This window comes from Periophthalmus magnuspinnatus, chromosome 16, assembly GCF_009829125.3.
Source record: "Periophthalmus magnuspinnatus isolate fPerMag1 chromosome 16, fPerMag1.2.pri, whole genome shotgun sequence".
NCBI lineage: Eukaryota > Metazoa > Chordata > Actinopteri > Gobiiformes > Gobiidae > Periophthalmus > Periophthalmus magnuspinnatus.
In genome coordinates this window covers 5,843,414-5,851,172 of record NC_047141.1, presented here as the reverse complement: position 1 = coordinate 5,851,172, position 7,759 = coordinate 5,843,414, and positions in this window count along the sequence as shown.

The window sequence follows — 7,759 nt, the reverse complement described above, 5'->3', positions numbered from 1 at the left end:
CAAATATAACAAGAAGAAACACCTGTGGCTGAGAACCTGCTAAACTGTCAATGCAAACAGAGCACAAAGTGTACTATAGTCTAGTAATAATTGGTGTAACTCTTCTTAAACTAAGAATATAGTCCATTTGCAGCCTGTGACATTGTGTATTAAGCTAGCACAATAAATCAGTATGAATATGACGCAGCTAACAGTTGGCATGAGTCTTCAGATCAGACAGAAACTTGTGTTACTGGAGAAAAGCGCCTGTAGTCCGTCAGCATGCACCCTCTCTGTTGCTACCCAACGCCACGGCAGCCGCCACGCGATTGGCTGCATAAAGCCCTGCTCTGGGATCTAATTGGCTCGCGAGTGGGTCGGTGGGAGGGGCCATGAGCTTAGTTTCCCAGCGTCTCCTCCAACAGAGCGAGGCAGGAATGACGCGGAAATAGTTTGAAGATGTCAGGTAAAAAAGACTGCGGGGGGAGGCAGGCAGACAGGCTGGGGGTGGAGACACGCACAGGAGGGGGGTCCACATGCTCACAGCTCAGATGTGCCACTTCCCCTCACAAACCTTTCAAGGCTAAAAGTTGTTGCTGTTGCTATCCAAGCATACCAGCTAAATCAGGCACAATGCTGCCTGGGAACAGCCAAACGCGTCAAAAGTGCACTCCTCTGACAGCTCCTTTAGTTAAAAGTAGTCCCTCCGTAATACAACACTGCACAGAATAGGGGTCAACCACGTCCAAAATCTACTGCAACATATACATCACCTGCTCCATGCTCAAAGCAGCAGGATCAAGTACTACCAGGGAGCGCACAGACTTGTTCATGGACTACTTTAATGTTATTACAAGATTTAATCGTTAGACCAAAAATAGACCATTCATTTTGATGGCCAACATATTAATAAAATAATTTTATGATAATATCTGATAATTGTGAGCATTTGAGCCACTGCATAAAACGTCTGTTTAACACAAGAACATCTTTAGTAGGTATTCATTTTCAGCATGCTTTCAACTGCAGCTGTTGTTGCTGACATTTGAAGGAATGATGAGCACATGAGTGAATGTTCATGTAAACATATCCATAGCACACTTAGTAACTAGCTGCTTCTAAAGCGCGTGGAGCTGTGCTAACAACCAGACAATGGAGATTACAAAGCCAGAGTGAGGAGGAAAGCAAACCCGGAGTCTCACGTGCCTTGCAGCAAAATTCCACCCGGCAACTACACGCCGCACCATAGTAACAGCTCTGCCATTGGTCCCCGGTGCGTTTTCAAATGACCAATGGGATAGCCAGTTGCGGATGATGCTTGTTGCTAGGTAAACATGATGCAGAAGAAAGATAGAGCAGAATTACCATGCTGCTACTGCAGGGTGCTGTCAGCAAACGAGCGGGGCTCTCTCCACTCCACAGCCCCTTCTCTGTCTCAGCACTTGGCGGTGCCAGAGAGATAAAAACAAGCAGGCTCGGCCATATGATAAGCCGAAGAGGAAATAGAGGTGCGCTATGGAGGCCAGGCTGCTGAGCGTCTTGAACCAAACCTGTACATGTATGCTATACAGACACATGTGGGGAAACGCCTCACAATCAAGCCTTAGTGTTCAGTTCAAATGCATTATATCAAATGTGTATGAGTGTCCAGGGTCACTGCACTGTGTCATATCCAACCAATTCTAATGTTGTCACTTTAGTCATGTGCAGTTATACCTACTGGAAATTGTCTTGAGGTTTAGCAGGTCTGATAGAAGTACCTATGGCATATGAACTAAAAGCATGGAGCACATGGCTAATTTGTATAAGTAAACAAAGTAAGCAGTGTTGACAGTGTGTGCCATTTTGCCAAAGCAGAGATCTTCAGTACACAGACTGCACTCAGATAGTCAACTGAAGTGACACTCGCACAGTCACAACTTTTTACATCTTGGATAAATGATGTATTTGATGTTGTTAAAGGCACAATATGTAACTACGGTGGCACGAAGGGTCCACTACCTGCTTGGCTCCAGGAAAATGTAAATGTTTTGCCAGAAGTATTCCACAGTATGGCATTAAATCTCTCTCACATTTATTGCATTTAGCATTTTTGTATTACTCAAAAAGACCATGGCATGAAAAACATTCATTCTTACAGTGATTCCTCGTAGTAAAGCATTAACAACTCTATGGAGACAAACAAGAAAGAAGCACCACCGGAAAAGTGACACAGTGCAATTTTAAAGTAAGATGCTGTGGATTTTTACAGTTTTCACTTACTATATTTGAGTGACTGTTGACACTTGTAATGTGAGTCATTTAGCCTATAGCTTCCTTTGCTATGTAAGTTTTGCCGCTGATACTTCCAGAAGAATGAAACAATCCTAGGAGTCGTCAGTGGGTGAACAAAAGCTGAAGGGCCCCTGACTGCTCTGTTCATGGGACAGAAGGACCAAAGTTTGGACCTGAGTACGCAGTACCATATTCAAAACAGTAGAGGTCATATTCCTTTAAAGATGCAGTGCAGATTGTGCATCCAAGGGTTGTATCAGGCTGACACTACTGTTAGACTCACCACTTGGGTTTAAATTTTATGAAAAAGAAAAATCTTAAACCCCCCCAAAGAAGGTTAGGCAGAGATATGGAGAGGAGAAGAGTGGAGAAGAAGTGTATTTATTTATTCATCCTAATTTAACCAGGATAGTGCAACTGAGATTTGGATTCTCTTTTCCAGGGGAGTCCAAGTCCCAGAAAGTGCACATGGGGCAGCAGAATTAGCAAATGAGCTGCAGCATCAATCATTATTTATTTCTTTACGAGACAGGAAAAAATATTTTAACATACAGTAAAAGACTTTACTGTCTATTCACAAAAAAAAAAAATTTTATGTGATGGACATTTGCCCCCATTTTTCAGCAGGTCCACACATCCAAAAGACCACATTCTGTTAGTCATTGTCCTGTTTCCATTATTTGGGATTTTCAACAGCCGAAACCAACCAGTGCAGGAATCAATAGATATATCTTTCCTTTTCAACAATAGAACTATGCAACAGTTTAGAGTAAAAAATGATGTCATTGTGACTGATGAGGCTCTCTTTTCCATTTCAAGGTCCCAGTTGAAGCGCTGTGCACAAAGCTCCACACAGACTTGGGCACCAGTCTGACCTGTAGCTGTTCTGTTGCTACCTGGATATCAGTTCTTCTTCTATGCTCTTTCACAGTGCACTGCAGTTTCAAGGGCAGAACAAATATCGCAAGGATATATTTCCATCTTTTATCCTTCTAATATCGGTATCTGCCGATGCTCAATTCCACCCAATAAGAGGGGACTTTCCAAAGAAAGTGTAATGATATCGAGTAATTATGGGCTATACAAAAAAATATTTACTGGCCTAATACAGCACCTCTGCAATAACAATCCAGTTCACACTGGAGCTAAAGGGGTTGTCTTTGTATTCATGACTAAAATGCTGCCACCAGTGCCCCGCAGTCCCATAGTCCCATTTTGTGCGCGAGAAAATTTTGTACAAATCTGATATGGAGCTCAACAATGTTTGTCCGCCCCTGGTACCGGAAGTACATTTTCCATTCATTTTTCTCATAGACTTGGCAAAAAAAAAAAATATTGAAAGTTTGGAAGCTTGCTCAGGGCTTATCAGCTCTGTGGTAACTAATGACCACCTCTAATTGTATTAAAATCTCTTTCTGAAACTTTATAAAATAAAGCATTTTGTGCTTTTGTGCATAATGTGCTTTTTGGACTTAAAACAACCATGTTATGTATATTGGTTAGCAGGTAGCTGCTCAGCCTCTGTGATGTGTTTGAACTCTTCATATTTGAATCAAAGCACAGAGCTGATCCGGATCTGGACTCACACGAAGTTTCACTTTCATTTTATTCATTTACTGCACCAAGCATGTGTTTTTTGTTAATGCTTTTACTATGCGGTTACCTAAGCAGAAGATGATGATAAATATTTACACAGACAAGCAGTTTGGTTCATATAATCTGTTTAGCTTCAACTTTACACGTGCACTGCAGACTGACTGGATGTGGATTTACTATTACTACATTTTGACTTTGAGATACTTTAAAGGCCCCACACTGGAGACTTGATGTGTTTTTGAATACTTTTTTTGTTTTACCGGGAAGGTGACACCCTCCATTTGTATGGACACATGTAGGCCTACATGCAGAAAGTTGGCATGGAAAGAACCAGCACTTACTGAAGCTTTTCAGTCTGTTCCTACTTGGGACCGAGTATCGATACCCAGCCTTAGTGATGGATTGTTCAAAAAACAGTCATCTCCAGATTATCCTGCTCATCCTTTGCTAGAATTCACATTTCTTCAATACTTTACAAAGACATGAGTAGCTGAATCTCAGAGTTCAAATGGGCATGACTGACAGGATGTATTTGCGAACCAGGGACACATATCGTCCACTTGTATCAAAACAAATATGGCTGGTAGTAAGGAAAAAGGAAAGGGAAAAAAATATCATAGAAGACTGAAAAATGTGGATTTCTACAGAATCAATGAGCAAAACTCTAAATTGTTTATCTAAGGTGAGAGAAATGGCATTTTGCTAAGGTATTCTGTTACATTATAAGATTTTGAATGCTTAGAATACTTTTACATTGAAATTCATGATTATAGTAAAATAAACATGACATAGGATTAAAATAGCTTTATACTTGTAGTGCTGTTTGTTGTGCATTTATTTATCACTACTTAAAGAAGTGTCTCATTCTCTCACTGTGCAGGTTGCTGTATACACTAAAGCATGATTAAGTACTGCATATATCAATATATCATCATTCACATATATATTTTTGGTACATATACATATTTATATGTACTTCCAAACACAAGGTGACAATCGTAAGAATTTTACTAGCAAGTTAAATCAATCTAAATTCTAGACCTAAATGTTCAGGGCTTCAGTATCTGATGTCACTTTACTTTATCATAGAAAGTTTCAGAAAGCTGTAAGTGACATACTTGCAGAATAATCATCTTTTAAACAATATTGTAAAATAATATTCACTGTTGGTTGGTCATGGTGTCAATTTTGATGATTCTTACAATTATTGTAAAACTTAAATGTAATATTCTGCCATAATTATGATACAAAACAAAACAAAGTGTGTGAGGTTTTCTTTAGGGAATGGACTGGAGCTGGCAGTAGACGAGAACTCTTTACCACTTAATCTAGTAGTAGTTGGTTCAATTTGTCTGTGTTGTTCATTCATTGACAGGCTATAATTCTAAGCAGGTGAGCCTACATGTTGCATTGGTGAATGACCTATTTTGTGTGGACCTCGACTATATTTGGATCGTGTAATACCACTGTAGTTTGGTGTCAAGTGCATAGTAGTTGGCAGCGTTATGATAATATTGCATAGCTTTTCAAGCCAAACACCACAGAACAAAATAAACTCACATAATGACATCAACTTTTTCACATCTCAAATTCACCTAACTCCTTAAAAAAGACCTGAAATAACACTGCAATATTGATCATAATCCAATCAAAATCACAATTTGAATGGTGGTAAGAAGAAAACAGAAAGACCAAATTTAAAAACACAATTTCCACCGCAAACAAAATATTCTGAATTGTATCAATATAAAAACAGTTTTGAAGAGAATGGGATTCTTGTATTAGCTTGAATGTTTATACTTCAGTCTTCTTTCACATGTTAAGTTTTTAAAGAAGGGGTATTTTACTTGTATGGGGTATTAATTGCTAACAGATAATGTATTTAGATCACTGTGGTTTTTTTTATCATTTTGAAAATGCTATATCCTCCAAAAATAACATTTTAACATGTTTCACTTTCGTTTTTGACACTTGGAGTCTGCCCCTCCCTTTGCTCTCCGTGTTAAGTCATTCCCCCTTCAGAGCACTATCACAACACAATCTGCGTACTTCCTGCTAATGAAGCTACTGGACATCCCATCAGATTTGTGAAGTTGTTGTGTACAGTTTTGTATCATGCTTTTGTATATTTATGGAGAATTGTTCTGTGCATGAGTTGTTCATTGTTCAGTCCTAAACCAAACCAGGTTACAGGTAGCTATTATTATAAAAATAATAGTTTCAGCTTAACACATAGGACTGCCCCTATCACATGATTAATCAGCACAACCAGTACCCCAACACCCACAGACGAATGGGTCAAACACACAACAATGCCCTAACATCACTTCAGTTTTATAAAAGTCACGCGTTATTATACACTATATGTAGAGTTGTTTAAGCCACGCCTGCAGAGTTGTTTCAGTCTACTGCAGTCACGCCTGCAGAGTTGTTTCAGTCTACTGCAGTCACACTTGTAGAGCTGTTTCGGCCTACTGCAGTCACGCCTGTAGAGTTGTTTTGGTCTACTGTTGTTACGCCTGTAGAGCTGTTTCAGTCTACTGCAGTCACGACTGCAGAGTTGTTACGGACTACTACAGTCACACCTGTAGAGTTGTTTCAGCCTACTGCTTTCACACCTGTAGAGTTGTTACGGACTACTGCAGTCACACCGGCACAGTTGTATATGACTACTACAGTCACACCTGTAAAATTGTTTCAGCCTACTGCAGTCACACAAGTAGAGTTGTTATGGACTACTACAGTCATACGTGTAGAGTTGTTTCAGCCTACAGCAATCACAACTGTAGACGCTCAGTAAAAATGTCAGGATAAAGCCTAGTGACATGAAAGAACAACTCACGGATGTAAAACACTACCAGGACTCTGACCACTACAGCCACTGTCCACTCTGTCAGGCCCTGTGACCACTACTACCAGTCCACTCTGCAGGCCATTCTGACAACTACAGCCACTGTCCACTCTAGTGGCCCCTGATCACAGATCTGGCCACTCAGCAGAGCCCCTCTGCCCATAACAGAAATTCATATTCAGTTTATATTTATTAGCATTTATCATATTTTTTGGTATTTTTATGAATACTGAGCAAGTACAGAAGTGACTACTACTAGCTACTTTTGCCACAGATCCTACTTATGTGAGAGCAAGAAAATGTTTTGTACTCTTCATTAATTTATAGCAAATTCATATGGAACAATGACAAATTCTATAGCACCACCAGGGCTGGGTACATTTCAGTTTTTGTTTTTATTCTTTTCTTTCTATTTATGGGTTTCAGCTCCTTGTAGCAGACATTTTGAGGACTTTTTTTATAACTCCAAAGATATGTTTTTAATTGTTCATTGCTTTGGCAATGGTGCACATTTTTTCCGACCCATGGATAGAGCACTCCCATGACCCACCAGTCAACTTGTCAAAAGAAACTAAAAAGGCTAATTCTTTTGTTACTGGTAGTACCTAACCTGTAAACGATCCCCAGTGGTACTTACAAACTTGGGAGCTGTTATGTTCAGAGCTGAGCAGTGCATGCTCTTGAGAGGATATCTGCTTTGTAAAATTGAAGATCGTGCTATGCTGCAGGTTGCTAGTGCAAATCTGCCATGCAATTTATGGTTCTGGTTTCACACAGAGGCTGCTGCTCCTGCCCTGCCCCCTGGACGGGCTACTGAGGACTGACCAGGACCTGGTCTGCAGGTCAGGATTTCAGAGCGCTCTGCCTCAGCTGTTGCTCTCCATCACTTTCTTATTGATGTCCATCTCTGGCAGCACTTCCTTGTGGTAAGTGGCCCCTCAAGGAACAATATTTTGGTTATTTAATAGAATTGAACACAATTTACCCATGACATGACAATATAAATATAACAATGTGCATCGACTAAGGTGAATTTTCAGCTGAAGACTGTACCAGGTT